Source organism: Setaria italica, chromosome III (assembly GCF_000263155.2).
Source record: "Setaria italica strain Yugu1 chromosome III, Setaria_italica_v2.0, whole genome shotgun sequence".
Taxonomy (NCBI): Eukaryota; Viridiplantae; Streptophyta; class Magnoliopsida; order Poales; family Poaceae; genus Setaria; species Setaria italica.
In genome coordinates, this window is record NC_028452.1 from 48569168 (window position 1) to 48582806 (window position 13639).

Sequence of the window (13639 nt, forward strand, 5' to 3'; positions counted from 1 at the left end):
ACTCTGCTCCCCACAACCCAGCTCAACATCGTGTCGCTATGTCACCCTGAGTAAATGAGGAATCTGATGATGACATGGATTTGTTGATATACATACCTTGTTTGGCTCTATGATTGCTTAGAATAGGTTGCAAAAACCTAGACTGGTTAAAGAACTTAGAATCGGAGATAAAACTTGAAAATAGGGTTTACTTAGTGCTTTTGGCAAACAAACCTCTCAGCCAAAAAGCCCTGCATGTCTAGAATGGTGGAGTAGTTTTACTCCTGTCGGTTAAGTCTTGTTGAGCTTAGTAGCTCAGCCTTGTTGTGGCTCCTATTTTTCAAGTGAAGTTGCTGCCCCTGACCCTTCTCCTGCTGGCACTTGGCCGCCCCAGCTCTCTCCGGGTTGGACGGTCGAGTGGGATCCCTCCTCGGACGGCGAGGAGAGGGATCAGTGATGTCCCGGCTGGCCTCACCAGGACATCCGACCCCGACGATTGCGTCCGCTAGTGTTTTACCTTCTGTTGTTTTCCGAAATCCTGTAAAACTCTGATGTTCATTTCGCAACTAAATCCAGTGGTTAATTTGTTAACTCGGTGGACTTGTTGTACTCTCTGGAACCGCTCACCTTCGTGTGAGTCTGCTAAAATGGTCCTGTTCAAGTGGTTAAATCGGAGGAAAATCCGACGGCACTTCGTGTTTACTCGGCTTAGGCATGAGCGTCGCGTATCAGGTGGCTAAATCATGTTTAACCAAGTAGATCCGAAGTGGATCCGCCACAGCTGGTACCAGAGCGGTTTTAGCAGTACAGAGAACACAACAAGCCCTAAACACTTCTTTAAAAAGATAAAAGTTGCAAGAAACTTTTTTAAAAAATCTCGTACGATCGTTAAGGATGACTTTAGTGCGAGAGGCCCTAGGGGATTTTGGGGTTGTTTTAGGTGACTAATATTTTACTTGGTTATCTTGCTAACCCTTCCAGCACTTCGCCACGTCTATCATACGTGTGCCGAGTTCCGCATCACGAGCATGCGAAGGTTGATAGGGAGTTCTATTCAAAGGACCCTATCATCGTGGTTGTTCTCGCCCACGTCTATCACACGTGCGCAGGTTCCGTATGTAATCCATACGAAGGTTGGTACGGTTCGATTCCAACGAACCTATCAGCACGGTTGATTCACCACGCCTATCATACGTGTGCTGATTCCGCATCGCGAGTATGCGAAGGGTTGTATGGTTCCATTCAAAGGGAACCTATTTCCACGGTGGAGTGCTGTCCATGCAGCCTTAAACGCATGGGTGTCGTTCCTATAGTGAGCGGTAATGTTTGGGAACGCTTTCATGAGTGCTGGCATGAAAGGTTTGTGTGTTGGTGTTTTCTGTAGGTACGCTAACCGCGTTCGTTTAGAAGACGTTGCTAGAATCGACTAGCTATTATAGGGAGAGACGTACTTGTTGCCTTGTCACCGGCACTGACCGCGTAAGACCCAGGTTTGGGCAGTTGTTTTGGTTAAGAGTAAGGTAGGCCGTGCATGCGTCATAACCAGAAAGCTGTAAGGTTTCCTTCTCAAAAGCAACCTTGTTCGGAAGAGTTCTTTTCGGTTCTAAGGATTTCTAGTTTCTTCCAGTTGCTCTCGGTTAAAGCCGAATGCTTCTCTATCCAACCCCTGACCCTTGGAGTCTATCTCATGTGGTTTCGGTTTCTTGGTTCCAGATGGCCGTCCCCGAGCATGTGTTATTTGGAGCGGATGGTACTTTCCAGTCGACATGTCTACATTTCGAGGGTTTTCCCGCGATTTTGTGGGACACGTTGAAATGGTTTGGGTACCAGTCCCCACCATTATACGCCGGACGACTGTATCTGGAGCAGGGTATCCAGACGTGCCATGTACAGGCGGTGGTACCTCCTCCCCCTGTGCGGCCCGACTGGCCCTCCTTCGGCATATCAGCCTACAGCCTTGCTCCGGAGGACACTTGGGAGTCTGCCGCTCTCCAGCTGCTCACCCAGTTTTGCCAGCTGCATCCCCTGGAGATCACGCTAGACCCTATCGGCCTGTTCCCCGCCAGGAACCGGCTGGACCCGGCGTGGCTCGACCGCGTCGGGAATATTGAGGTGTTAGCCACCACGTACGCCATGGTCACCATCTCCACCAATGTCAGATGCATGGCAGCCCTCTATCGGCTGATCGAGCTTCAAGGGAGAGCTATGACCCTCTTTGCCCGGACCGCAGCGGATGCTCACGGGTACCTCCAGTCAGCTAGGAGAGATATGGTAGGACAAACCTACTAGCTTATCCAAAGAGGCATTTAGATACACGACATGCAAGACCGGATCTCCGAGCTCGAGGGAGAAGTGGCCGACCTCGTGGACGGCATGATCGAGCTGTCGGAGGAGAAGATGGAGATAGAGATGGAGCTGGCAGTTGCCAATGCTCACTTGGAGGAGCATCAAGCTGAGCTCGACGATATGCATGCCCTCAATATGCAGCTCGAGGCTCAAGAGGACCCCGAGGAGGATGAGGGAGCGTCCAGTATGGACATCGAAGAAGATGGCGCCCCTTCTCCTACTCATAGTGTCCATTTGTAGACTTAGAGTTACCAGGGATTCATTCTTTGTTGTACTCCTGGGCAGCCTAAATTTGGAAAGGATTGTAATAGGTTAGCCTTGAGTCGAGTACTCTCTGTGTTGGAACGCCGCTGTATATGAAGTCGATTTCTAATCTGGCCTCTAACTCTTGTAAAGTGTTGGAATGAATAGACTAAGTAAGTAACGCCGCGACCACACGCTGTTTTCTGGGAGTCTGTTCAGTTGGCCGACCCCTTTTTAATGTGGATCGTTGCCGACCCTTTTTCTCGGGAGGATCGCCTAGCCCGACCCCTTGGCTTAAGTTGGATCATAGGAGTCTGGGTAGGATATGATTCGCCTGAAGTTGAGTACAAGGCTCAGAAAAACGCTAACAAACATGAGTATGGGAAAAGTGTATCTCCTCTCTGAGGACGTGTGTGGCATTATCGGCAAGAGTTGCATTGGAGGATTTAACTTATACGTTCCATTTGTTGGAGTACTTCTAAGATTATGAATTTAATGGAACGCTAACTCTTGCAGATGGCGCATCGCACCAGGTCTGGTTCTGTGCCCGGCAGTAGCGAGCAGCAACAGGATCTTCCCCCACCCCCGCCCTCATCTCCACTAGAGGCAATCCTGGCAACTCAAACTGAGCTGCTAAGGCATCTTGTACAAGGGCAACAGCAGCAGCCCCATGGTGGAAGGGCTCAGCAGCAGCCGCATGTGGCTCGCTATGAGGACTTTTTGGGGACACAGCCCCCTTTGTTTCAGAAGACAAAAGAACCGCTCGACGCTGACGCCTGGGTTCGTACGATCGAATCCAAGTTCGAGCTTCTCACCGCCCCATGCCCCGACCATAACAAGGCTCGGTTCGCAGCTCAACAGCTGCGTGGCTCCGCACGGCTTTAGTGGGATCACTACCATGCCATGCTGCCGGCTGGCCATGTGGTCAGCTGGAATGAGTTCAAGACAGCGTTCAAAGCGCATCACATCAAGGAAGGTCTCTTGGAGCGCAAGCTCAACGAGTTCCTGGCCCTTACCCAGGGAACCCGAGATGTGCTGCACTACGCTCAAGCTTTCAACGACCTGTGCCGTTATGTCGGCTACCATGCGGACACGGATGAAAAGAAGCGGGACCGATTCCGCCGAGGGCTGAGCTTGGAGCTCAGGGAAAGGTTGAACCCCATCAAGGTGGACACCTACAATGAGTTGGTCAATCTGGCCATCTCTCAAGAGGATTGCATGCAAGCTCTTAAGGCCGACCAGAAGAGGAAAGCCTCCGTGGCATTTCCGAGCCAGCCAACCCAAAGGTTCAGGATGGTTCCTCCACAAGCCCCCGGCCGACCCCATCAGTCAGGAAGGTGGATTGCCCGACCCCCACCAGCAGCAGGGCCCCGTTTCCCCGGCTTCCAACCACAGGTGCCCCGGCCGACCCCACCAGCACCACCCCGCCCTGCAGCTAGTAGCCGTTGTTTCACCTGTGGCCATGAAGGGCATTTTGCCAAGGACTGCCCTAGGAACAAGAATCAACAGCAAGGCCAAAACCCCATGGCAAACAGAGGAAGAAGGCCCAAGGTGCAAGTCCGACAAGGCCGACTCAACTACACCAGCTTGACCGAGCTCCCCGAAGGTGCGCCAGTAATGACGGGTACTTTCCTTGTTTTAAATCAAGCTGTTGTTGTGTTGTTTGATTCGGAAGCCTCTCATAGCTTTATCGGGAGTAAGGCTAGAGAAAGATGTGAGCTGGATGTCGGTCACACTAAGAAATCTTATGTGATCGCCACTCCTGGAGGGAAGATAGCATCGGATCAGATCGTTACTCTTGTACCTCTCTAGCTAGGCCCGACCCTCTTCAAGGAAAACCTTATCATCCTTGACCTAGAAGGCATAGATGTCATCCTTGGGATGGATTGGATGGCCCGACATCATGTGGTTCTAGATACAGCAGCCCGATCTCTCTACATCAGCTCACCCTTCCATGGCAGTTCTATCCTATCCTTGACACATCCTAAGTCTGCACTTCCTTGTGCATACCCTCTGTCGGGAGCCCGTCTAGAAAGCCTCCATGTTATCTGTGAGTACCCTAACGTGTTTCCGGAAGACTTGCCTGGTATGCCGCCTGATAGAGAGGTGGAGTTTTCCATAGAGTTGATCCCCGGCACCGCACCGATATCTAAGAGACCCTATCGGATGCCACCTGCTGAGTTGGCCGAGTTGAAGACCCAGTTGCATGATCTGTTGGAAAAAGGCTTCATCCGACCCAGCACATCATCTTGGGGTTGCCCTGCCCTGTTTGTGAAGAAGAAGGATTGCAGTCTACGCATGTGTGTGGACTACCGACCCCTCAATGCTGTGACCATCAAGAATAAGTACCCACTGCCACGCATTGATGTCTTGTTTGATCAGTTAGCCGGAGCAAAAGTGTTCTCCAAGATCGATCTTCGTTCTGGTTATCACCAAATCAAGATCCGACCCTGCGACATACCTAAGACAGCCTTCTCCACGAGATATGGACTATACGAGTACCTGGTCATGTCCTTTGGAGTCACCAATGCACCCGCCTATTTCATGTACCTCATGAACTTGGTGTTTATGCCCGAGCTGGACAAGTTTGTGGTGGTGTTCATTGATGATATCCTAGTGTACTCAAAGAGCGAAGAAGAACATGCCGATCATCTTCATGTAGTTCTCCAACGGCTGAGAGATCACCAACTCTATGCCAAGTTCTCCAAGTGTGAGTTTTGGTTAGGTAGTGTCAAGTTTTTGGGACACACTATCTCCAAGGATGGTATAGCCGTCGACCCCAGTAAGGTACAGGAAGTTATGGAATGGAAGCCTCCTGCCTCAGTGCACCAGATCAGAAGTTTCCTTGGACTGGCAGGCTACTATCGGCGCTTCATACCGGATTTCTCTAAGATAGCTAAGCCCATGACAGAGTTGTTGAAGAAGGAGGCCAAATTCGTGTGGATCGACAAGTGTAAAGAAGCCTTCAAAACCCTGAAGCACCTGCTGACCACAGCCCCGGTTTTGGCTCAGCCCGACCCTTCTAGGCCGTTTGATGTGTACTGTGACGCCTCTGGCACTGGACTTGGGTGTGTTCTTATGCAAGACAACCGACTTATTGCCTATGCCTCACGAGCATTACGACCTCATGAGCTGAGCTACCCAACCCATGACCTTGAGCTAGCAGCAGTGATACATGCCTTAAAGATATGGAGACACTATCTGATGGGCACCCAATGCAACATCTATACTGACCACAAGAGCCTCAAGTACATCTTTACTCAAGCCGACCTCAATATGCGCCAGAGAAGATGGTTGGAGTTGATAAAAGACTATGACTTGGAAGTTCACTATCATCCCGGCAAAGCCAATGTGGTGGCCGATGCTCTTAGTCGCAAGCACCGTTGCAACTGCTTGTTGGTAACAGCTTTTACCGAGACTCTGTGTCATGAGATGGGAAAACTCAGTTTGGAGATTATTTCTCATGGAACCCTCGGCCACATCACCCTTAACTCAGTTCTGGAAGACCAAATCCGGTCAGCACAAGTAAAGGATGAAGAAATAAAGCGGATCATCAGGAAGATCTCAGTAAAGGATGAAGGATATAAGCAATTCCGGCAGGGCGAAACTGGAGGTGTATATTATGGAAACCGACTGGTTGTACCAGCCGACCCTGACATTAAGAAGCGGATCTTAGATGAAGCTCATCTCTCCAAGTTCTCAATCCATCCTGGCAGCAATAAGATGTACCATGATCTCCGTCAAACCTTTTGGTGGAGTGGCATGAAACCGGAAATAGCCCGGTATATTTCAGAATGTGACAACTGTCAACGTGTTAAAGCCAGCCATCTAAAGGTAGCAGGTACCCTGCAGCCACTACCTATTCCCTCTTGGAAATGGGAAGACATCAGCATGGACTTCATAGTTGGATTGCCCCTTACATCACAGAGATATGATTCCATCTGGGTTATAGTGGACCGCCTGACCAAGACCGCTCACTTCCTTCCTGTCCGCACCACCCACACAGTCAAGCAGTATGCAGAGTTGTACCTCGACCGCATAGTTTCCCTACACGGTGTACCCAAGACCATCGTCTCTGATCGAGGAGTTCAGTTTGTGGCACGCTTTTGGGAACAGCTACAAGCATCCATGGGCACCAAGCTCATCCGTAGCTCAACATATCATCCTCAAACCGATGGTCAAACCGAGAGAGTCAATCAGATCCTCGAAGACATGTTGAGAGCTTGTGTCATCCACTATGACAAGAATTGGGATAAGTGCCTGCCCTTGGCAGAGTTCTCCTACAACAACAGCTACCAGGCCAGTTTGAAGATGGCACCGTTCGAAGCCCTGTATGGCCGGAGATGTCGGACACCCTTGAACTGGTCCCAAGCAGGAGAAAGACAGGTCTATGGCCCTGACTTAGTGGCAGAAGCCGAAGAGCAAGTAAGGGTAATTCAAGCCAATCTCAAGGCTGCCCAATCTCGGCAAAAGAGTTATTCCGACAAGCGGAGAAGACCCCTGCAGTTCGACCTTGGTGATCATGTGTATCTTCGAGTCTCCCCGACCAAAGGAGTACAACGGTTTGGAGTAAAAGGCAAGTTGGCTCCCCGTTACATTGGCCCTTATGAGATTGTGGAGACCTGTGGACCCGTTGCTTACAGGATCCAACTCCCAGAACAGCTATCGGCCATACACGATGTTTTCCATGTGTCTCAACTGAAGAAATGTGTCCAAGTTCCAACCGAGATCTTAGAGCAAGAACAGCTTCAGATAGAGCCCGACCTGACCTACGCCGAGTACCCAGACCGAGTTCTTGACCAGAAAGAAAGGCATACCCGGCGCCAAATGGTAAAAATGTACAAGATCCTCTGGAGAAACCACACCGAAGATGAAGCAACATGAGAAACAGATGAGTATCTGAACAAGCGCTTCCCAGGTTTTCTATCTCATCAAGGAGGTAAGAATAGCACACCCCCTTTTTGGTACCTGAATCTCGGGGCGAGATTCTTTTTAAGAGGGGTAGGCTGTGACGACCGGCCCCAAATCTCCCAGGTTGATCTTTATCCTAGCCCCCGATCATCTGTCTAGTTTGCCGCGCCTGAAAGTTCAACCTTTCGACCGGTCCCGACCCCTGAGACCCGACCCCTCCCCGCCTTGCTTCGGTTCCGACCCCGCCAAAACCAGCCCACCATCGGATCCTTCTAAGTCTTTCCCAAACGTCCATTCTATCTGACCGGTGGACCCGCGAGATCTTTTTCCCCCAGATCTTCCGCGGCAGGCGCACTCGAGTTGCATGCTCGCTTCAGAGTCTCCCCGCCGCGTGGCTCATCTTCTCCGACACCCGCCGCTCAGCCTCGTCTCTGACCTGCGATCGAATGGATTCTCGCGCCCCCTTCCCCAATGGCAGCGGAAGCCCCTCTGCAACCTTTCTGCAGCACCTCGCCTCCCGCGCCCATCGTCACACCGCTAGATCCCGGCCGCAGAGCCCAATGTCGCCCGTCTTTTCCGTCACTTCGAACACAGTCGCGCCGCCTGGTCTTCGCTACCCGACGATTCCTCCTTCGCCAACCCCGACCATGGCAGCGACAGCTCCTTTTCCCCGCCCTGTCAGAAGCCGCCCGACAATCTGTTGCTCCGCGCTCACCCGCGCGCCCGCGGCTGCATGTCTTTTCACCTGTGCGCCCTCGATTCTAGCGCCGTTAACCCGGTCGTGTCCATCAAATCTTCCGCACGGCAACGCCCACATCCGTCAAATCTCAACCACCGGCATACCCGCTCCTGCTCCGTCTTGACGCCAGAACCCAATGACCGCTGGCATCATCTCTGAAGTCCTGCACCACCGCCCCCATCGCTCAATCGCCGCCCAGGCAGAGCACTCCATTGCTTCTTCCCCGGCCTTCGCGCCGCTCCCCTTCTCTCTCTCCCGTGCCGCTTCCCTTCCCCGTCCCAGCCGCTATAAAAAAGGGAATGCGCAAGCCCGCCGGAGTTCCCTCCGCCATTGTTGCCTTCCGCCACCTCTCTTGCTCCCTGCTCAAGCTCCTAGCACCACACCCTAAAGTTCTTGAGGAACTCTCCTCTCAGCTCCCCTCCGTTTTGCCCAAGCCACCCAGCCGCTTGCTCCTCCGTGCTGCATAAAAGCTCACTTGTGATCCACAAGAAGCACCGCCGCCGCCGGAGCACTGCCGGTCTTAGTCGTTGTTCAAAGCCTTAGTCCCTCCGCCCAAGTCTGCTTCTTCCCGACCCCAAGCTTTCCTTGTAGGAAGAAGGTAAGCTGCCGACCCCAGTCCGCTTCGCCCGACCCCTCTTATCCGCCCGACCCCGGTTCCGTCTCGCCCGACCCTATTTGTTCCGCCGACCCTTATCCGCCTCGCCCGAGGGCTCGGCTGTGATCTTTTTCTTCAACCCGAGGGTGTATGTGTAAAACTTAGGAACCCTTCAGCGCTTGCGTCTGAGGATCCCTAGTATACCACATCCTCTAGTTCAAAGATCAGATCACAAGTTCCTTTCCAACCCTCACCTCTTGATCTCCACCAGCTCCTTTGAACCTCCCCACCCTCCTGCTCTTTGTCGCGAGTTTCTGGGCTCAGGCGAGCAAGTGTTTCTGTTGAAATAACCGTCTATGCTAACTCTTTCATTGCATTCGTGTAGAGCTACGCCTCGCCGACGGCTTCTACGAGCTACACCCGGCGCCAGAAGACGAAGCTGTAGCTGAGCTCCTGCTCCCAGAAGCCGAAGCCGCCCCCGAAGTCGAGCAGTTCTCTTCCTCTTTGCTCGAAGGCAAGCCCCGGTTGCATGAAAACCCTGCGTTGTTTTCCAAACTTGCGCATGCCTTCCTTGAAACATGCTTGTGCATTTACGTATAGGAGTTGTTTGAAACCCTAGATGCATGATCTAGTTTCCTATGATCTGAGCACTAGCTGTTGGACCGAGTAGCTGCTTGCTTAATTAGGAGACGGTAAAAGCCGAGTGATTCCCTGTCACTCGCGAGTTGTAGGAGTTGGATGTCTACCCTTCTGTTATAACTATAAGGACGATGGACGGGACCAGGGTTTGGGTAACTCTTTGGTGGTCGGATGGTTGCTCCGTCTGTCTATGAAAACTTGCTAAGGCCCGACAGTGGTGGTGTTCGTGATCAAGTGTTTGAAAGTACTAGCCTCATACTTAGTATGGGATGAGGAAGCCTAGTACCGGATTGAACCTAGACGTGAGTGGTCGCCCCATTATTCTTGGAACGGAGTTTCCCCTGCTGGATGTCGCACGTGGTGGCATGCGTGGTCACAGAACGGCAGAGGCCGGGTCTGTGGAACCTTGCACCAAAGGAAATGGGCCCGACACGGGTTAGGGGATTGATGGGGAAGGCCGACACAGGAAGCGACCTCCGGGTGCGCGGATGTCGTGAGGCTAGGTTCACCATGCATGGTTAAAGAACTCGAATCGATTCGTCTGCCTCTCACAGTTTGAGATTGCTTGATCGCTATGTCACCCTGAGTAAATGAGGAATCTGATGATGACATGGATTTGTTGATATACATACCTTGTTTGGCTCTATGATTGCTTAGAATAGGTTGCAAAACCTAGACTGGTTAAAGAACTTAGAATCGGAGATAAAACTTGAAAATAGGGTTTACTTAGTGCTTTTGGCAAACAAACCTCTCAGCCAAAAAGCCTTGCATGTCTAGAATGGTGGAGTAGTTTTACTCCTGTCGGTTAAGTCTTACTGAGCTTAGTAGCTCAGCCTTGTTGTGGCTCCTGTTTTTCAGGTGAAGTTGCTGCCCCCGACCCTTCTCCTGCTGGCACTTGGCCGCCCCAGCTCCCTCCGGGTTGGACGGTCGAGTGGGATCCCTCCTCGGACGGCGAGGAGAGGGATCAGTGATGTCCCAGCTGGCCTCACCAGGACGTCCGACCCCGACGATTGCTTCCGCTAGTGTTTTACCTTCTGTTGTTTTCCGAAATCCTGTAAAACTCTGATGTTCATTTCACAACTAAATCCAGTGGTTAATTTGTTAACTCGGTGGACTTGTTGTACTCTCTGGAACCGCTCACCTTCGTGTGAGTCTGCTAAAATGTTCCTGTTCAAGTGGTTAAATCAGAGGAAAATCCGACGGCACTTCGTGTTTACTCGGCTTAGGCATGAGCATCGCGTATCAGGCGGCTAAATCATGTTTAACCAAGTAGATTCGAAGTGGATCCGCCACAGTAACGTAGTGTCACCCCCGCCTCCTTCACTTGTTGCTTCACCAGCTTGTTGTCGTCGTCGCCGTCACCCGCAACACCTTTGCCAGGACGTCGGCTCAGCGGCGTGTACGCTCCATCGCTGGACATCACCTAGGCTCTGATACCAAATGTTGGCCCAGCCCCTCAGCTCCCTCACGCAAGGTGAACACGTACACACGAGCACTAGCTCTCGGAGATACTCTGAACTCTCACTAGAAGAAACACGCACGCACAGGGCACTTGAAAAGGGCACTCAGAGCTTTTCCGGCACTACACAACACTTGTGCCTTTTTTTATATTTTTTCACACACAAACTGATTATATGATCTCGTATTTAAACACACACTAGTAGCCTTGGCCTCTGTTCAGCGACGTGCTCAACCACTAGCTGCAAGAACCGGTCAAGAAGCTAGCTAATCCCTACACTAATGCATCGAACATGCAAAGCAGGATCCAAGGTAACAGCTCGTACACGTTCAACTCCAACGGCCGCCAGAGTGCGCACATACTGCTTCCAGCTCCTAGACGTGCACCACCCCTAGGCCAAGCACCTGACCGAGAAAAACCTGCACAGCTGACTCTACGTCACATTTGGCACTGCCACCTAGTTGCCGATCCACTCACTTCGCATTGCCGATCCGGCCACTACATCATGCAGCACACGTACACCACTAACTAGCCAACGACACGTAACGCTGACACACACACGACACAATTAACAACTCACACAAATCAACAAGATTAAGTCTAACACAGTATTGCATCGCATGGTGACACAATCGCAAACTGGTTCTCTCAAGCCGATGGATAGGATGAACCTGTCCGTCACGCACATCGTCGCATCACCGGTTCCATCGAACTACCGTAGCACCTTGCCGATCCGAATTGGCGAGCAGCTATGGTGGACGAGTACAGGGCTCTCATCGATAATGGGATGTGGCATCTCGTCCCTCGGCCCTCCGGTGCTAATGTGGTGATGGGCAAGTGGATTTTCAAGCATAAGTTCCACGCCGATGGCTCGCTCACCCATCATAAAGCACGATAGGTGGTTTGGGGATTCTTGCAGCAGCACGGTGTTGACTATGATGAGACATTCAGCCTAGTGGTCAAGCCAGAAATGATTCGAGTCGTCCTCAGCATAGTCGCTTCTCGTGCCTGGCCGATTCACCAGCTGGATGTGAAAAATACGTTTTTTCACGGTCATCTTGAGGAGACAGTGTATTGTCAACAACCGCCTAGTTTTGTCGATCCATCCGCTCCTGATGCCGTGTGCTTGTTGCAGAAGTTGTTATACTAGCTCGAACAGGCGCCTCGAGCATGATACCAGCGGTTCGTCACATACATTTGTCGCTTGGGCTTCACAGCTTTGGCTACGGACATCTCTCTCTTTGTGTTTTTAAAGAGGGCCTAGACATCGCCTACTTACTGCTGTATGTCGACGACATTGTGCTAACTACGTCCTCTTCAGCTCTTCTTCAGCGCATTATCGAGTGGCTTCACTCTGAGTTCGCCATGACCGACTTGGGCGCCCTGCACCACTTCCTCAACATCTCTGTCACACGCTCGTCTGCTGGCTTGTTCCTTTCACAGCGTTAGTATGATATGGACCTTCTCCAACGTGCTGGTATGGCTAAATGTCACTCAACGGCAACACTCGTGGACTCCAAGTCCAAACTATCTGCCATGGATGGTGCTCCAGTTGTTGATCCTTCAGAATATAGGGGTCTTGCGGGTGCTCTTCAGTATCTTACGCTGACTCGCCCTAATCTGGCATATGCTGTTCAGCAGGTGTGTCTCTTCATGCATGATCTTTGGGAGCCTCATCTTGCGCTAATCAAGCGTAGTACGTGAAGGGCACATTGTCCGCGGGTCTTCACCTTAGCATTGGTCTGCTGATTCTCTCACGGCGTCCTCAGATGCTGACTGGGCTGACTGTCCCGACTCGAGACGTTCTACTTCGGGCTACAGTGTTTTCCTTGGCAACAATCTGGTGTCTTGATCATCTAAATGCCAGACTGCGGTATCTCGTTCCAGTGCTGAAACGGAATATCGTGTTGTTGCTCACGCTGTTGCATAATGTTGTGGGCTACGCTAGCTTCTTCAGGAGCTTCACATTTCAGTTGCTACAGCGATGGTTGTCTATTGTGATAATGTTAGTGCAGTCTATATGATAGCAAATTCTGTTCACCATCGCCGCACTAAGCATATCAAAATCGACATCCACTTCGTCCGCGAGAAGGTTGCACTAGGACAGTTTCGCGTGCTTCATGTTCCATCGTCGCACCAGTTTGCAGACATCATGACCAAAGGCTTATCAGTGCAGTTATTCACTGATTTCAGGTCCAGTTTTAGCATCCGAGAACCTCCCACTGCGACTGCGGGCGGGTATTAGAGATATGTATAGCCTATGTATGTACACATATCGTATATCTCTTATAGTTGTATACTTGTACACCAAGCTGGTTTAGGTTATATATATGAAAGGCCACCTTCTCATGTGCGTGTGGTGTGTGGTGTAATTCTCAAATTCATCTATCTCTCTACATGCCACCGCGGGTGTGGTGCTCACCCTGGTCAGCATCTGGAGCAACGAATAGCCTGTTCGCTTCAGCTTATAAGGCAGCTGAAAAGCTGAAACGGCTGATTTGTGGTGAGAGGAAAACACTGTTTGGTGGCTGATAAGCCGGCTGAATAAGCTGAAGCGAACAGACCCGAAAGCCCCCCCTCCCCACACCCCCCACCCCCCACCCCCCACCCCCCGGTCGTCACTCTGACCAGTCCAGCTTGTGCGCCGTCTGAAAACGTTCCCGCTTTGCTCTCCGGCTTCTTCATTGTGGCAACGCTTCAGCTTCAAGTGCTAGACATGCATGGTTGC